General features: G+C 42.7%; 17 non-coding genes across 17 annotated transcripts; all 17 read right to left on the reverse strand.

Moving 5' to 3' along the window:
* Positions 1-232: 232 nt before the first annotated feature.
* trnar-ucu (transfer RNA arginine (anticodon UCU)) lies at positions 233-322 on the reverse strand. The gene is given in 2 exon segments: positions 233-268; positions 286-322. It is a non-coding gene; the product is annotated as a tRNA-Arg (tRNA).
* A 180-nt stretch (positions 323-502) lies between these two features.
* trnat-ugu (transfer RNA threonine (anticodon UGU)) lies at positions 503-576 on the reverse strand. The gene has a single exon. It is a non-coding gene; the product is annotated as a tRNA-Thr (tRNA).
* Positions 577-877: 301 nt separating this feature from the next.
* On the reverse strand, positions 878-951 carry trnat-agu (transfer RNA threonine (anticodon AGU)). Its single transcript has one exon. It is a non-coding gene; the product is annotated as a tRNA-Thr (tRNA).
* Positions 952-1,212: 261 nt separating this feature from the next.
* trnar-ucu (transfer RNA arginine (anticodon UCU)) lies at positions 1,213-1,302 on the reverse strand. The gene is given in 2 exon segments: positions 1,213-1,248; positions 1,266-1,302. It is a non-coding gene; the product is annotated as a tRNA-Arg (tRNA).
* Positions 1,303-1,482: 180 nt separating this feature from the next.
* trnat-ugu (transfer RNA threonine (anticodon UGU)) lies at positions 1,483-1,556 on the reverse strand. The gene has a single exon. It is a non-coding gene; the product is annotated as a tRNA-Thr (tRNA).
* A 1,776-nt stretch (positions 1,557-3,332) lies between these two features.
* Positions 3,333-3,406, reverse strand: trnat-agu (transfer RNA threonine (anticodon AGU)). Its single transcript has one exon. It is a non-coding gene; the product is annotated as a tRNA-Thr (tRNA).
* A 261-nt stretch (positions 3,407-3,667) lies between these two features.
* On the reverse strand, positions 3,668-3,757 carry trnar-ucu (transfer RNA arginine (anticodon UCU)). The gene is given in 2 exon segments: positions 3,668-3,703; positions 3,721-3,757. It is a non-coding gene; the product is annotated as a tRNA-Arg (tRNA).
* Positions 3,758-3,937: 180 nt separating this feature from the next.
* trnat-ugu (transfer RNA threonine (anticodon UGU)) lies at positions 3,938-4,011 on the reverse strand. The gene has a single exon. It is a non-coding gene; the product is annotated as a tRNA-Thr (tRNA).
* Positions 4,012-5,796: 1,785 nt separating this feature from the next.
* Positions 5,797-5,870, reverse strand: trnat-agu (transfer RNA threonine (anticodon AGU)). The gene has a single exon. It is a non-coding gene; the product is annotated as a tRNA-Thr (tRNA).
* Positions 5,871-6,131: 261 nt separating this feature from the next.
* trnar-ucu (transfer RNA arginine (anticodon UCU)) lies at positions 6,132-6,221 on the reverse strand. The gene is given in 2 exon segments: positions 6,132-6,167; positions 6,185-6,221. It is a non-coding gene; the product is annotated as a tRNA-Arg (tRNA).
* Positions 6,222-6,401: 180 nt separating this feature from the next.
* Positions 6,402-6,475, reverse strand: trnat-ugu (transfer RNA threonine (anticodon UGU)). Its single transcript has one exon. It is a non-coding gene; the product is annotated as a tRNA-Thr (tRNA).
* A 1,785-nt stretch (positions 6,476-8,260) lies between these two features.
* On the reverse strand, positions 8,261-8,334 carry trnat-agu (transfer RNA threonine (anticodon AGU)). The gene has a single exon. It is a non-coding gene; the product is annotated as a tRNA-Thr (tRNA).
* A 261-nt stretch (positions 8,335-8,595) lies between these two features.
* On the reverse strand, positions 8,596-8,685 carry trnar-ucu (transfer RNA arginine (anticodon UCU)). Its single transcript is given in 2 exon segments — positions 8,596-8,631; positions 8,649-8,685. It is a non-coding gene; the product is annotated as a tRNA-Arg (tRNA).
* A 180-nt stretch (positions 8,686-8,865) lies between these two features.
* On the reverse strand, positions 8,866-8,939 carry trnat-ugu (transfer RNA threonine (anticodon UGU)). The gene has a single exon. It is a non-coding gene; the product is annotated as a tRNA-Thr (tRNA).
* Positions 8,940-9,360: 421 nt separating this feature from the next.
* On the reverse strand, positions 9,361-9,434 carry trnat-agu (transfer RNA threonine (anticodon AGU)). The gene has a single exon. It is a non-coding gene; the product is annotated as a tRNA-Thr (tRNA).
* Positions 9,435-9,695: 261 nt separating this feature from the next.
* Positions 9,696-9,785, reverse strand: trnar-ucu (transfer RNA arginine (anticodon UCU)). Its single transcript is given in 2 exon segments — positions 9,696-9,731; positions 9,749-9,785. It is a non-coding gene; the product is annotated as a tRNA-Arg (tRNA).
* Positions 9,786-9,965: 180 nt separating this feature from the next.
* Positions 9,966-10,039, reverse strand: trnat-ugu (transfer RNA threonine (anticodon UGU)). The gene has a single exon. It is a non-coding gene; the product is annotated as a tRNA-Thr (tRNA).
* Positions 10,040-15,496: the final 5,457 nt, after the last annotated feature.

Genomic DNA, 15,496 nt, shown 5'->3' on the forward strand with positions numbered 1-15,496 from the left:
CTTAGAGGATTCATGAATCAACACTTCGAACGTCCTGCTGCCTTCACTTGATGCAAGACAGTGATTGCCATACCTCACTGAATTGGGTCTTGGGCATGTTTTGCTACCTTTTAAATATGATTGACATTTTTTTTTTAAATCAACGTACGCTGAGAACAGGAGGCCTCAAAATGGTTTCTGCTGTCCGAGAGCAACACTGCGCAGTACGGGCTTAACAAAATGCCAAAAAGCACAACTCTGGTGGGACTCGAACCCACAACCTTTGAATGGCCTCATCTGGCAGTCTAGAAGTCCAATGCGCTATCCATTGCGCCACAGAGCCCGTCGGTATGCCAGGCTGGGCCACTGAGGGCTTTTCTTAAAGATTTGTGCCCGTCCAGCTCAACCGAGTGGCACGCTGTGTGGGCAGAAAGACAGGTCCTCAGGTCTTTGCACGGTTCAAAAACAGAACGTCGCCGGGGTCCCCATTCAACAGCGAGGCCAAAGACAGCCACCGGTGGAAAGGCACCGCTGGGATTCGAACCCAGGATCTCCTGTTTACAAGACAGGCGCTTTGACCAGCTAAGCCACGGCGCCTCCTCGTTGGGACCCGTTAGCCTGCGATGCTATCCTCCAAAAGCAGGTGAGAGGGTAGTGTTGCAAGAGAAACCTCCCGCGGTCCACAAGCTCCTCTATGTCGCCATTCGCCGTCCGTTTTTTGGTAAAGCACGAGCTCGGCTGTATTGTGGTGCGCAACCAAAGGCATCGCTGGGATTTGAGCTTTAAGGCGTTTGCCGACAACTGAGTCGGGGTCGGTTAGCAAAATTAACCACTCGCTGCCCCTGCTTGCGGGTCGCTTTCGGAAAAGCTTGCGCTTGCTGGGCTGGAACCCCTCCCAAGGCACCGCTGGGATTTGAACCCAGGATCTCCTGTTTACTAGACAGGCGCTTTAACCAACTAAGCCACGGCGCCACCCCGCATGCTAGGCGAGGGGAGGGCGGCTTAGAGGATTCATGAATCAACACTTCGAACGTCCTGCTGCCTTCACTTGATGCAAGACAGTGATTGCCATACCTCACTGAATTGGGTCTTGGGCATGTTTTGCTACCTTTTAAATATGATTGACATTTTTTTTTTAAATCAACGTACGCTGAGAACAGGAGGCCTCAAAATGGTTTCTGCTGTCCGAGAGCCACACTGCGCAGTACGGGCTTAACAAAATGCCAAAAAGCATAACTCTGGTGGGACTTGAACCCACAACCTTTGAATGGCCTCATCTGGCAGTCTAGAAGTCCAATGCGCTATCCATTGCGCCACAGAGCCCGTCGGTATGCCAGGCTGGGCCACTGAGGGCTTTTCTTAAAGATTTGTGCCCGTCCAGCTCAACCGAGTGGCACGCTGTGTGGGCACAAAGACAGGTCCTCAGGTCTTTGCACGGTTCAAAAACAGAGCGTCGCCGGGGTCCCCATTCAAACGCGAGGCCAGAGACAGCCACCGGTGGAAAGGCACCGCTGGAATTCGAACCCAGGATTTCCTGTTTACAAGATAGGCGCTTTGACCAGCTAAGCCACGGCGCCTCCTCGGTGGGACCCGTTAGCCTGCGATGCTATCCTCCAAAAGCAGGTGAGAGGGTAGTGTTGCAAGAGAAACCTCCCGCGGTCCACAAGCTCCTCTTTGTCGCCATTCGCTGTCCGTTTTTTGGTGAAGCACGAGCTCGGCTGTATTGTGGTGCGCAACCAAAGGCATCGCTGGGATTCGAAACGCAGGATCTCCTGTTTACTAGGCTAGCCTGGAAGCACGTTCGCCCTACGGGAAGGCGACTCAGACGATCCAGGCTTCCAGAGAAGAGGCCAGGGGTTGGCTGACTGGGCGCTGGAAAGCTTTAACCCTTAAAGACCTAGAACATTTTTGGGGCACCTGTATATTTCTTTGTTTTTTCAGACCTATTCTAGCAGTCAGCATCAATTGTCATATATCATTATAAACATAAGAACTTGAACTTTATGTCTAGCTAATTTAAAATTACAAATTTCCTTTTGTTTTCTCTAAAAATGAGTGAATTTCCAGAATTTTAGGAAAAAACGCTACCAACAATTGGGTGTTTTTTACTGTGTACTCAAACAAAAACTCCTGAAGTTTAGATTTTTTTCTTTAGAAATTTGTATTTAGGTGTTTTACACTTCCAAATAAAATTTTGTCTATATATAACATTCCCCAAACAAGTTATAGCCAATTATTACAATATTATTTAGGTGCTTTTCAGTGAAAAACAGGCCCATTTCGTTTATTGACAATATAGATCTGTCCAAAAACGTTTCAGGAGTAAAGTCATTGCAGAAACAGTGTTAAATAATAGCAAAACACAGTAAAAAATAATTTACTATTTCATAAATATATTCTTAATCCAAAAGATGAACAATAAACACAAATAGTGTAGAAAGTAGCACAAGAAAAAATGCACAAACTGTCTTGTGCAACAAAAAAATAAATAAACAATCCAAATTATTCACAAACTACACACAAAATGAGAGAGAAATATACAGAGTGCAACCGAAAAAATAGTACAAATAATCTTTAAAAACTATATAATAATTAGTTACATAATATAACAACCAAATAGATGGATCTGCTGGCTGTAGTCTGCGTCAGAATCTATTTTACCGGGACATCGCCTAGTGACCGAAAACCCACATTCCAGTGCTTTATCCGATATCTACTGTTGTTTCATCCTTGTTTTTGGTTTGTTTTATGTCAAAGGGCTCTGTCGTGAGTATTTCTGTACATTTTCAAAGAATGCTGTCATGCAAATGTGTTATTTTGCGTTTGTTTTCATGCACGCAAGACGCACTTTGCTTTCACTTTGCGTCTGTTCAGATCTGCAAAGAAACATACTAATCGGTGGTTCAAAAGACCAAAACCTATGTTTATTGGTTGAATAGATGACAGTTTGAACCAATCGGGGCACAGGGGTGGGACTAAGCATCAACAATCGTTCCTGTTTGGCTCAGAGGACCAAAACGTGTTGATTTCATCTGACCAATTAGTGCTGAGGAAATGTGATGACGTAATCACGCTTACAGCGGAGCCTCTGAATATCCAAATGAGACAAATGCGATATCACCGAAAAGAGCAGACTCTGTACTTTACGAGACTTTTTAAAGCATTCAAATTGGATTAGCGGTTCAAAAGTTATTAAACATTTAAGACCAATAGTTATTTTTAGCCGCCGGCGGCTGTCTCGGTCTTTTGCCGACAACTGAGTCGGGGTCGGTTAGCAAAATTAACCACTCGCTGCCCCTGCTTGCGGGTCGCTTTCAGAAAAGCTTGCGCTTGCTGGGCTGGAACCCCGCCCAAGGCACCGCTGGGATTTGAACCCAGGATCTCCTGTTTACTAGACAGGCGCTTTAACCAACTAAGCCACGGCGCCACCCCGCATGCTAGGCGAGGGGAGGGCGGCTTAGAGGATTCATGACTCAACACTTCGAACGTCCTGCTGCCTTCACTTGATGCAAGACAGTGATTGCCATACATCACTGAATTGGATCTTGGGCATGTTTTGCTACCTTTTAAATATGATTGACATTTTTTTTTTAAATCAATGTACGCTGAGAACAGGAGGCCTCAAAATGGTTTCTGCTGTCCGAGAGCAACACTGCGCAGTACGGGCTTAACAAAATGCCAAAAAGCACGACTCTGGTGGGACTCGAACCCATAACCTTTGAATGGCCTCATCTGGCAGTCTAGAAGTCCAATGCGCTATCCATTGCGCCACAGAGCCCGTCGGTATGCCAGGCTGGGCCACTGAGGGCTTTTCTTAAAGATTTGTGCCCGTCCAGCTCTACCGAGTGGCACGCTGTGTGGGCAGAAAGACAGGTCCTCAGGTCTTTGCACGGTTCAAAAACAGAGCGTCGCCGGGGTCCCCATTCAACAGCGAGGCCAGAGACAGCCACCGGTGGAAAGGCACCGCTGGGATTCTAACCCAGGATCTCCTGTTTACAAGACAGGCGCTTTGACCAGCTAAGCCACGGCGCCTCCTCGGTGGGACCCGTTAGCCTGCGATGCTATCCTCCAAAAGCAGGTGAGAGGGTAGTGTTGCAAGAGAAACCTCCCGCGGTCCACAAGCTCCTCTGTGTCGCCATTCGCCGTCCGTTTTTTGGTAAAGCACGAGCTCGGCTGTATTGTGGTGCGCAACCAAAGGCATCGCTGGGATTCGAAACGCAGGATCTCCTGTTTACTAGGCTAGCCTGGAAGCACGTTCGCCCTACGGGAAGGCGACTCAGACGATCCAGGCTTCCAGAGAAGAGGCCAGGGGTTGGCTGACTGGGCGCTGGAAAGCTTTAACCCTTAAAGACCTAGAACATTTTTGGGGCACCTGAGGCACCTGTATATTTCTTTGTTTTTTCAGACCTATTCTAGCAGTCAGCATCAATTGTCATATATCATTATAAACATAAGAACTTGAACTTTATGTCTAGCTAATTTAAAATTACAAATTTCCTTTTGTTTTCTCTAAAAATTAGTGAATTTCCAGAATTTTAGGAAAAAACGCTACCAACAATTGGGTGTTTTTTACTGTGTACTCAAACAAAAACTCCTGAAGTTTAGATTTTTTTCTTTAGAAATTTGTATTTAGGTGTTTTACACTTCCAAATAAAATTTTGTCTATATATAACATTCCCCAAACAAGTTATAGCCAATTATTACAATATTATTTAGGTGCTTTTCAGTGAAAAACAGGCCCATTTCGTTTATTGACAATATAGATCTGTCCAAAAACGTTTCAGGAGTAAAGTCATTGCAGAAACAGTGTTAAATAATAGCAAAACACAGTAAAAAATAATTTACTATTTCATAAATATATTCTTAATCCAAAAGATGAACAATAAACACAAATAGTGTAGAAAGTAGCACAAGAAAAAATGCACAAACTGTCTTGTGCAACAAAAAAATAAATAAACAATACAAATTATTCACAAACTACACACAAAATGAGAGAGAAATATACAGAGTGCAACCGAAAAAATAGTACAAATAATCTTTAAAAACTATATAATAATTAGTTACATAATATAACAACCAAATAGATGGATCTGCTGGCTGTAGTCTGCGTCAGAATCTATTTTACCGGGACATCGCCTAGTGACCGAAAACCCACATTCCAGTGCTTTATCCGATATCTACTGTTGTTTCATCCTTGTTTTTGGTTTGTTTTATGTCAAAGGGCTCTGTCGTGAGTATTTCTGTACATTTTCGAAGAATGCTGTCATGCAAATGTGTTATTTTGCGTTTGTTTTCATGCACGCAAGACGCACTTTGCTTTCACTTTGCGTCTGTTCAGATCTGCAAAGAAACATACTAATCGGTGGTTCAAAAGACCAAAACCTATGTTTATTGGTTGAATAGATGACAGTTTGAACCAATCGGGGCACAGGGGTGGGACTAAGCATCAACAATCGTTCCTGTTTGGCTCAGAGGACCAAAACGTGTTGATTTCATCTGACCAATTAGTGCTGAGGAAATGTGATGACGTAATCACGCTTACAGCGGAGCCTCTGAATATCCAAATGAGACAAATGCGATATCACCGAAAAGAGCAGACTCTGTACTTTACGAGACTTTTTAAAGCATTCAAATTGGATTAGCGGTTCAAAAGTTATTAAACATTTAAGACCAATAGTTATTTTTAGCCGCCGGCGGCTGTCTCGGTCTTTTGCCGACAACTGAGTCGGGGTCGGTTAGCAAAATTAACCACTCGCTGCCCCTGCTTGCGGGTCGCTTTCGGAAAAGCTTGCGCTTGCTGGGCTGGAACCCCGCCCAAGGCACCGCTGGGATTTGAACCCAGGATCTCCTGTTTACTAGACAGGCGCTTTAACCAACTAAGCCACGGCGCCACCCCGCATGCTAGGCGAGGGGAGGGCGGCTTAGAGGATTCATGACTCAACACTTCGAACGTCCTGCTGCCTTCACTTGATGCAAGACAGTGATTGCCATACATCACTGAATTGGATCTTGGGCATGTTTTGCTACCTTTTAAATATGATTGACATTTTTTTTTTAAATCAATGTACGCTGAGAACAGGAGGCCTCAAAATGGTTTCTGCTGTCCGAGAGCAACACTGCGCAGTACGGGCTTAACAAAATGCCAAAAAGCACGACTCTGGTGGGACTCGAACCCATAACCTTTGAATGGCCTCATCTGGCAGTCTAGAAGTCCAATGCGCTATCCATTGCGCCACAGAGCCCGTCGGTATGCCGGGCTGGGCCACTGAGGGCTTTTCTTAAAGATTTGTGCCCGTCCAGCTCAACCGAGTGGCACGCTGTGTGGGCAGAAAGACAGGTCCTCAGGTCTTTGCACGGTTCAAAAACAGAGCGTCGCCGGGGTCCCCATTCAACAGCGAGGCCAGAGACAGCCACCGGTGGAAAGGCACCGCTGGGATTCTAACCCAGGATCTCCTGTTTACAAGACAGGCGCTTTGACCAGCTAAGCCACGGCGCCTCCTCGGTGGGACCCGTTAGCCTGCGATGCTATCCTCCAAAAGCAGGTGAGAGGGTAGTGTTGCAAGAGAAACCTCCCGCGGTCCACAAGCTCCTCTGTGTCGCCATTCGCCGTCCGTTTTTTGGTAAAGCACGAGCTCGGCTGTATTGTGGTGCGCAACCAAAGGCATCGCTGGGATTCGAAACGCAGGATCTCCTGTTTACTAGGCTAGCCTGGAAGCACGTTCGCCCTACGGGAAGGCGACTCAGACGATCCAGGCTTCCAGAGAAGAGGCCAGGGGTTGGCTGACTGGGCGCTGGAAAGCTTTAACCCTTAAAGACCTAGAACATTTTTGGGGCACCTGAGGCACCTGTATATTTCTTTGTTTTTTCAGACCTATTCTAGCAGTCAGCATCAATTGTCATATATCATTATAAACATAAGAACTTGAACTTTATGTCTAGCTAATTTAAAATTACAAATTTCCTTTTGTTTTCTCTAAAAATTAGTGAATTTCCAGAATTTTAGGAAAAAACGCTACCAACAATTGGGTGTTTTTTACTGTGTACTCAAACAAAAACTCCTGAAGTTTAGATTTTTTTCTTTAGAAATTTGTATTTAGGTGTTTTACACTTCCAAATAAAATTTTGTCTATATATAACATTCCCCAAACAAGTTATAGCCAATTATTACAATATTATTTAGGTGCTTTTCAGTGAAAAACAGGCCCATTTCGTTTATTGACAATATAGATCTGTCCAAAAACGTTTCAGGAGTAAAGTCATTGCAGAAACAGTGTTAAATAATAGCAAAACACAGTAAAAAATAATTTACTATTTCATAAATATATTCTTAATCCAAAAGATGAACAATAAACACAAATAGTGTAGAAAGTAGCACAAGAAAAAATGCACAAACTGTCTTGTGCAACAAAAAAATAAATAAACAATACAAATTATTCACAAACTACACACAAAATGAGAGAGAAATATACAGAGTGCAACCGAAAAAATAGTACAAATAATCTTTAAAAACTATATAATAATTAGTTACATAATATAACAACCAAATAGATGGATCTGCTGGCTGTAGTCTGCGTCAGAATCTATTTTACCGGGACATCGCCTAGTGACCGAAAACCCACATTCCAGTGCTTTATCCGATATCTACTGTTGTTTCATCCTTGTTTTTGGTTTGTTTTATGTCAAAGGGCTCTGTCGTGAGTATTTCTGTACATTTTCAAAGAATGCTGTCATGCAAATGTGTTATTTTGCGTTTGTTTTCATGCACGCAAGACGCACTTTGCTTTCACTTTGCGTCTGTTCAGATCTGCAAAGAAACATACTAATCGGTGGTTCAAAAGACCAAAACCTATGTTTATTGGTTGAATAGATGACAGTTTGAACCAATCGGGGCACAGGGGTGGGACTAAGCATCAACAATCGTTCCTGTTTGGCTCAGAGGACCAAAACGTGTTGATTTCATCTGACCAATTAGTGCTGAGGAAATGTGATGACGTAATCACGCTTACAGCGGAGCCTCTGAATATCCAAATGAGACAAATGCGATATCACCGAAAAGAGCAGACTCTGTACTTTACGAGACTTTTTAAAGCATTCAAATTGGATTAGCGGGTCAAAAGTTATTAAACATTTAAGACCAATAGTTATTTTTAGCCGCCGGCGGCTGTCTCGGTCTTTTGCCGACAACTGAGTCGGGGTCGGTTAGCAAAATTAACCACTCGCTGCCCCTGCTTGCGGGTCGCTTTCGGAAAAGCTTGCGCTTGCTGGGCTGGAACCCCGCCCAAGGCACCGCTGGGATTTGAACCCAGGATCTCCTGTTTACTAGACAGGCGCTTTAACCAACTAAGCCACGGCGCCACCCCGCATGCTAGGCGAGGGGAGGGCGGCTTAGAGGATTCATGACTCAACACTTCGAACGTCCTGCTGCCTTCACTTGATGCAAGACAGTGATTGCCATACATCACTGAATTGGATCTTGGGCATGTTTTGCTACCTTTTAAATATGATTGACATTTTTTTTTTAAATCAATGTACGCTGAGAACAGGAGGCCTCAAAATGGTTTCTGCTGTCCGAGAGCAACACTGCGCAGTACGGGCTTAACAAAATGCCAAAAAGCACGACTCTGGTGGGACTCGAACCCACAACCTTTGAATGGCCTCATCTGGCAGTCTAGAAGTCCAATGCGCTATCCATTGCGCCACAGAGCCCGTCGGTATGCCAGGCTGGGCCACTGAGGGCTTTTCTTAAAGATTTGTGCCCGTCCAGCTCAACCGAGTGGCATGCTGTGTGGGCAGAAAGACAGGTCCTCAGGTCTTTGCACGGTTCAAAAACAGAACGTCGCCGGGGTCCCCATTCAACAGCGAGGCCAGAGACAGCCACCGGTGGAAAGGCACCGCTGGGATTCGAACCCAGGATCTCCTGTTTACAAGACAGGCGCTTTGACCAGCTAAGCCACGGCGCCTCCTCGGTGGGACCCGTTAGCCTGCGATGCTATCCTCCAAAAGCAGGTGAGAGGGTAGTGTTGCAAGAGAAACCTCCCGCGGTCCACAAGCTCCTCTATGTCGCCATTCGCCGTCCGTTTTTTGGTAAAGCACGAGCTCGGCTGTATTGTGGTGCGCAACCAAAGGCATCGCTGGGATTCGAAACGCAGGATCTCCTGTTTACTAGGCTAGCCTGGAAGCACGTTCGCCCTACGGGAAGGCGACTCAGACGATCCAGGCTTCCAGAGAAGAGGCCAGGGGTTGGCTGACTGGGCGCTGGACAGCTTTAAGGCGTTTGCCGACAACTGAGTCGGGGTCGGTTAGCAAAATTAACCACTCGCTGCCCCTGCTTGCGGGTCGCTTTCGGAAAAGCTTGCGCTTGCTGGGCTGGAACCCCGCCCAAGGCACCGCTGGGATTTGAACCCAGGATCTCCTGTTTACTAGACAGGCGCTTTAACCAACTAAGCCACGGCGCCACACCGCATGCTAGGCGAGGGGAGGGCGGCTTAGAGGATTCATGAATCAACACTTCGAACGTCCTGCTGCCTTCACTTGATGCAAGACAGTGATTGCCATACCTCACTGAATTGGATCCTGGGCATGTTTTGCTACCTTTTAAATATGATTGACATTTTTTTTTTAAATCAATGTACGCTGAGAACAGGAGGCCTCAAAATGGTTTCTGCTGTCCGAGAGCAACACTGCGCAGTACGGGCTTAACAAAATGCCAAAAAGCACGACTCTGGTGGGACTCGAACCCACAACCTTTGAATGGTCTCATCTGGCAGTCTAGAAGTCCAATGCGCTATCCATTGCGCCACAAAGCCCGTCGGTATGCCAGGCTGGGCCACTGAGGGCTTTTCTTAAAGATTTGTGCCGGTCCAGCTAAACCGAGTGGCACGCTGTGTGGGCAGAAAGACAGGTCCTCAGGTCTTTGCACGGTTCAAAAACACAACGTCGTCGGGGTCCCCATTCAACAGCGAGGCCAGAGACAGCCACCGGTGGAAAGGCACCGCTGGGATTCGAACCCAGGATCTCCTGTTTACAAGACAGGCGCTTTGACCAGCTAAGCCACGGCGCCTCCACGGTGAGACCCGTTAGCCTGCGATGCTATCCTCCAAAAGCAGGTGAGAGGGTAGTGTTGCAAGAGAAACCTCCCGCGGTCCACAAGCTCCTCTTTGTCGCCATTCGCTGTCCGTTTTTTGGTGAAGCACGAGCTCGGCTGTATTGTGGTGCGCAACCAAAGGCATCGCTGGGATTCGAAACGCAGGATCTCCTGTTTACTAGGCTAGCCTGGAAGCACGTTCGCCCTACGGGAAGGCGACTCAGACGATCCAGGCTTCCAGAGAAGAGGCCAGGGGTTGGCTGACTGGGCGCTGGACAGCTTTAAAGTCTTTTAAAAAGTGTTTAAAAGGACGATATCAACAGTTACTTTCACTTTCATTAATGACGACAGTAGCACGTAATGGGTTGCCAGATCCTGGTTCCGCACATCACAGATAGCACTCTTTCATTAAACAGACGTCTGATGTGCGTGTTAATATGGAAGACATATTTATTGTTCATCCAGAATATATTGCATATGCTGAAAATTTCCAACCATTTCAGCTAAAACGTTAAACTTTCACCTGTAAAAGGAGTCAAGGAAAAAAAGGTATATTGTTCTTTAAATTAGTATTATTGGACATAAAAATGATCAAACATTTTTTTTACATCACTGCTTGTATAATCGATGTTAATAACTGGAAATGCATCAACATATGGGTATGAAATTCGATTTTATATACAACATTTCTATGTGTTTGTGATTTTGGTGAAGGGTGTACGAATGGGACTTTTAATTTGCTCTGGTGATGTGACGCCATAAAGACGCGTTGCGCTCCTCATCTGTTGTGAGTCATCTGAAAAAGGTTTATAGTTGTGTTTTTAAATAATGCCAACTGTTAGAGATAAATTAAAGCGTTTTTACCAAGGGGCAACCTTCCGGTCTCCCTCGTGAAACCAACACGGAAGTGACTGAAACTGCAATTCATCGACTGGCCGCTTGAGGCTGGCTGCAAAAGGGAGTCAATCCCATTGACACTCCATGTTAAAATGCCCAACTTTACAGCAGAAAAAAGTATGTTTACAGCCTGGTTCAAAAAATGGTTTTGGTCTATATAGCTAGTTTTGCCCTTCATGTCAACTGTGAGGGGGGTGATTTTTTTTTATAACTCATCGGTTTAAGTTATATTAAGCCTTAAAGTTCAGCATAATTAAGGGCGTGGTCACTTGAGTGACAGGGGGATTGCCGCTGCTGTCACCACTGTCGCTCTAGGCGGGCGTGGTTTCAGCAACCAGCTCCACCCACATCCCGCCTTTTTGCCCATTTTTGATTATCCGGGAGTGACGCGCGATGACGCGATTCCAAGATGGCGATGGCCGAATCCCGCCCACTATGAGCTTCAAATTAGCGCTTCAGAATCCTACGGGTGACGTCACAGATACTACGTCCATATTTTTTACAGTCTATGGTTTTTACACGATATACAAAGTAAATGCAGTATACTTGAATTTAATGGTGTAATGTTTTATTTAGTGTTAGTTAAATAAAGCGTTAGCCTTCAGTTACAGAGAAGGTGCGTCTCGTTTCGCTCTCTATAGAGCTTGGCCAACTACGTCACTGCGCGTAGAATTATGGGTAGTTGCCGCCATGTTTTATGTAACGTCGTCAGCCGTCAGCATTACAAGATAGTAGGCAACTATTAAAAAGAAAAAAAAAACAATGCATAGATCCGAGGAAAAGCTAAATCTTCCATACCGAGAAAAGCTTAATGAAGTGTCAAAGCTGAGGTATTTGGAAAAACTAAAAATAATCAACGGCTCGATCCTTACGAGCATAAAGAGTGGTGGACGATCTAAATGAGTTACCGCCTTAACGCACGTAACATTCCCAGATGGTGTTTTCCTACTTTGTTTGTAGTGTTATTTGCCGTTTTACCTACTGCATTGTTACCTGTGTTCTTGAGACTTAAAGTTTACAGCACTGTTACATCTTACACCTGTTGTGTTTGCACTATAGTAGTAGTGGAACTGAACTTTTCAATTTAGTTGATTCTTATGTTACTGTGAACTGTGCACATTTACATCAGTGTGCTATCCACAAATAAAGGGATATAGAAATGTTCGTGTTTTTTCAATTTATTGCTGCAACGTGGTATGCAATATGCAAAACAGATAATGCATGTTTAATGCTGCGTTCCAGGCAAGTCGTGCCAAATTGTCTGAGCGCATTTATTATTATTAATTTGAATGCAACGTTATATTGTCCTAAAGACTATTTTTCCACGATGTACCACTTGCTTAAACAACGCACCGTATATCAGAGCTCGGAACTGGGAGTACGTTGATCTAACGTTAGTACGAGTTCACAGATGGGAAATCACAGGTTTGACTGCCGCTCCAGTGCACTTTCACCGGTAGAAGGCTGGAAAAACACGGGTAACGGGTTGCCTGAAACGCGGCATAACTGAAGGCTGTAAACCATTGTTTGTCTATGTATAAGTATACACATACATGTGTATATTTTATATGTGTTATATCTATCTATCTATCTATATATATATATATATATATATATATATATACACATATATATATATATATATATATATATATATACACATATATTAGTAGTCAACTTTCGAAGTGGATCAAAAAAGTTAAAGTCCTAAGACTTGATTTTATTATGACAACTTTGAAAGCTTTCGATCCACTTCAAATGTTAACTAGTGTATATATAATTCATTTAAATTTTATAAATGTACATGTGTATATACATATAAATACACGCAATACATGAACATATTTACACAGAAAAGTTTATGTTGGATGACATTCCTTGAGAGCAACTGATTTGACAGCATTAATTTCTTAATTCATGGTTTCATAACAACGCTGGGGCACATATTAGTCAACTAATGCTTTTCCGTCTAACTGCTTGTACCCACGCCATGCAACGCCGTTTTGTTAACTCGGACACTTGGGATCCAAGGTGATTGTCCAAGCTGGAAAGCTGGAAAATCAAACATTTGACATTCGGCGTACATGCTGGTAATCGGTGAGACTGTGGCAATTAACAACACAACAATAGTTCACCAAAAATTATTATTTATGCAGAATAAAGTAGACTAAAACTTCACGATCACAATCAAACACAGTGTTCACCGCAGCTCCGTTACCTAAATTCCCAACATGCATTGCGTTGCTGACGTCACGTTCCCAGACTCTATTACACTTTCATGAAATCATTCTCGGTTGTGATTCACTCGTTTGTGTTTGTGTTGTCGTTTGTAGTCCGCGTGCCGCTGAATCGAATCACTGAATCATTTCACAAATGATTTGATTCAAATGATTCGGATTCTCAATTTCTCTCATCACTTCTTATCATCACACGATTGATTCATGGTATAGAAAGCGAAATAGAAACTTACCTTCTCTGTTACTAAAGGCTAACGTCTTTAGTAACACTGGATAAAGAATTTCAACATTATATTTAATAAGGATGATTTACTTTATATAGCTTGCAAAAACGCAACAATATCCATTGGTTTAAAAACTTTAAAAGCACAAACCTTTCTTTAGGCGACTGACAACAGATGAGGAGCGCAGCGCATCTTTATGACGTCACATCACCAGACAAAATAAAAGTCCCATTGATGCACTGCTCTCTAGAATCACAAACACATCATAGAAATGTTGTATATAGAATAGAATTTCGTACTCATATGATGATGCTTTTCTAAAGTTACTAACATTGTAAATCTATTAATAATATTCTTTATTAATGTTAATTTATAACACTATGGTTTCTGTTTATATACCTTGCCATTAAATTCACATTAAACTAGTCAATGCTGCTGTGTAACGTTTACAAAGGTTGTGTGATGGCAAATTTAAAATGAATATAGTCCATTGATTATTACCTTTTCAGTTTCGTTAATTGGCAAAAACATATTCAGCTGTTACTCCTTATCTTCTTTTGTTAACATTGAAAAGTTTGGCTAATAAATACAAGACACAATAAACAGTTTATTAGAAACTTTAACTAGAAGTACTTCCATCAGAAAAAAAAATCAAATATGTAATGTTGTATTAGTGTTATGATTTTAGTGAAGTTAGACGTTTTGAAAACAAAATACCTTTAATACACCTGCAGGAAAATGAAGATCAGGAGACTTGTTTGAGCTGGTCCTGTGTGTCTCTGTGGTCATCCAGACTGACTAAAACACTCAATCACTGGAGTTTTATTCAGATTTCAGGAGGCTGTTCTTACAGATGAAGACAAAGCTCTCAGATCACAAGCTTAAACACAGTATTCAAAGGATGTGATCAGTTTGATTTAAATGAATATATTTAGCTTTAGGAGTGTGTGAATATGAATGTGAAATGATGGTAAGTGTCATCTTTTGTCTTTATTGGCTGTTGATGTTTCTGCCTCATTTCTTTAATTGGTGTCTTTGTTTCTGATCAATATCTGAGTTAAATATGAATGCAGAGGCTGAAGGAGAGACTTTCCCTGATCTCTGTGATGATGAGTCTATAGTTCTGCTGATTAGATTAGAGTCGCTGTAAATCTGGACAAATTCCTGTAACTGCTTACAGCCTTTCCATAAATTTATATTCTAATGTCGATCCTGAAATCTGTCTAAAACTCCAGTGATTGAGTCTTTAGTCAGTCTGGATGACTGCAGCGACACACAGTAACATCTCAATCAAGAGTCTCCTGATCTTCTCTCCTGAGTTTACTACAGGTCTAACTGGATATTGCAGGTATTTTGGTTTCAAAGCGTTTAACTTAACTAAAATAATAACACTAATATAACACAATTATACTTTTTAATGAATGCACTTCTAGAGATTGACTTTCTAGTAAAGCAGGTATTGTATCTTGTATTTATGAACTGAACTGTTCACTGTTAGAAAGTGAAGATGAGGAGTAACAACTGAATATGTTGACATGGTTTTTGCCAATTAAAGATGCTGAAAAGGTCATAATCAAGTTTAATAAATGAATGGAAGTGATGATGTGAAAAGGAAATCAAGGGTAGACACATTTTTCTGTTCAATCTAAAGTTAGAAACACATGTTTTTGTACTTGTCCATCCCATAGGGACTTAAAGCTGTAGATTGAGGTTGGGGCATTGTGGGTTAAATACATTTTTGTATATTGTAGGAAGCATATTTCTAGCTTATGTGAATATGGAAACAGTATGACATATTTTCTTTGAATGTAGGAAGTATAATTTAGAAAGAAAAGTTGTGTGTGATCTCTCTCTCTCTCTCTTTTTTTTTTTTTTTTACTAATAATTCATTTGTTTTTCTCCTCTAATATTTACACACAAAGACTGTTGATGCTGTTCAAATACCATGATGCGAGTCTATAATTTTAAGTCATTTTCATTTATTTGTGCAGATCGGCTTTTTAAAGAAAAAACACCAGCGCACCTTGAACACGCACAAAGTCATTCCCCATAATATTTTCCCTCCTTTCGGCGCT

The sequence above is a fragment of the Garra rufa genome, chromosome 1, assembly GCF_049309525.1.
Source record: "Garra rufa chromosome 1, GarRuf1.0, whole genome shotgun sequence".
NCBI lineage: Eukaryota > Metazoa > Chordata > Actinopteri > Cypriniformes > Cyprinidae > Garra > Garra rufa.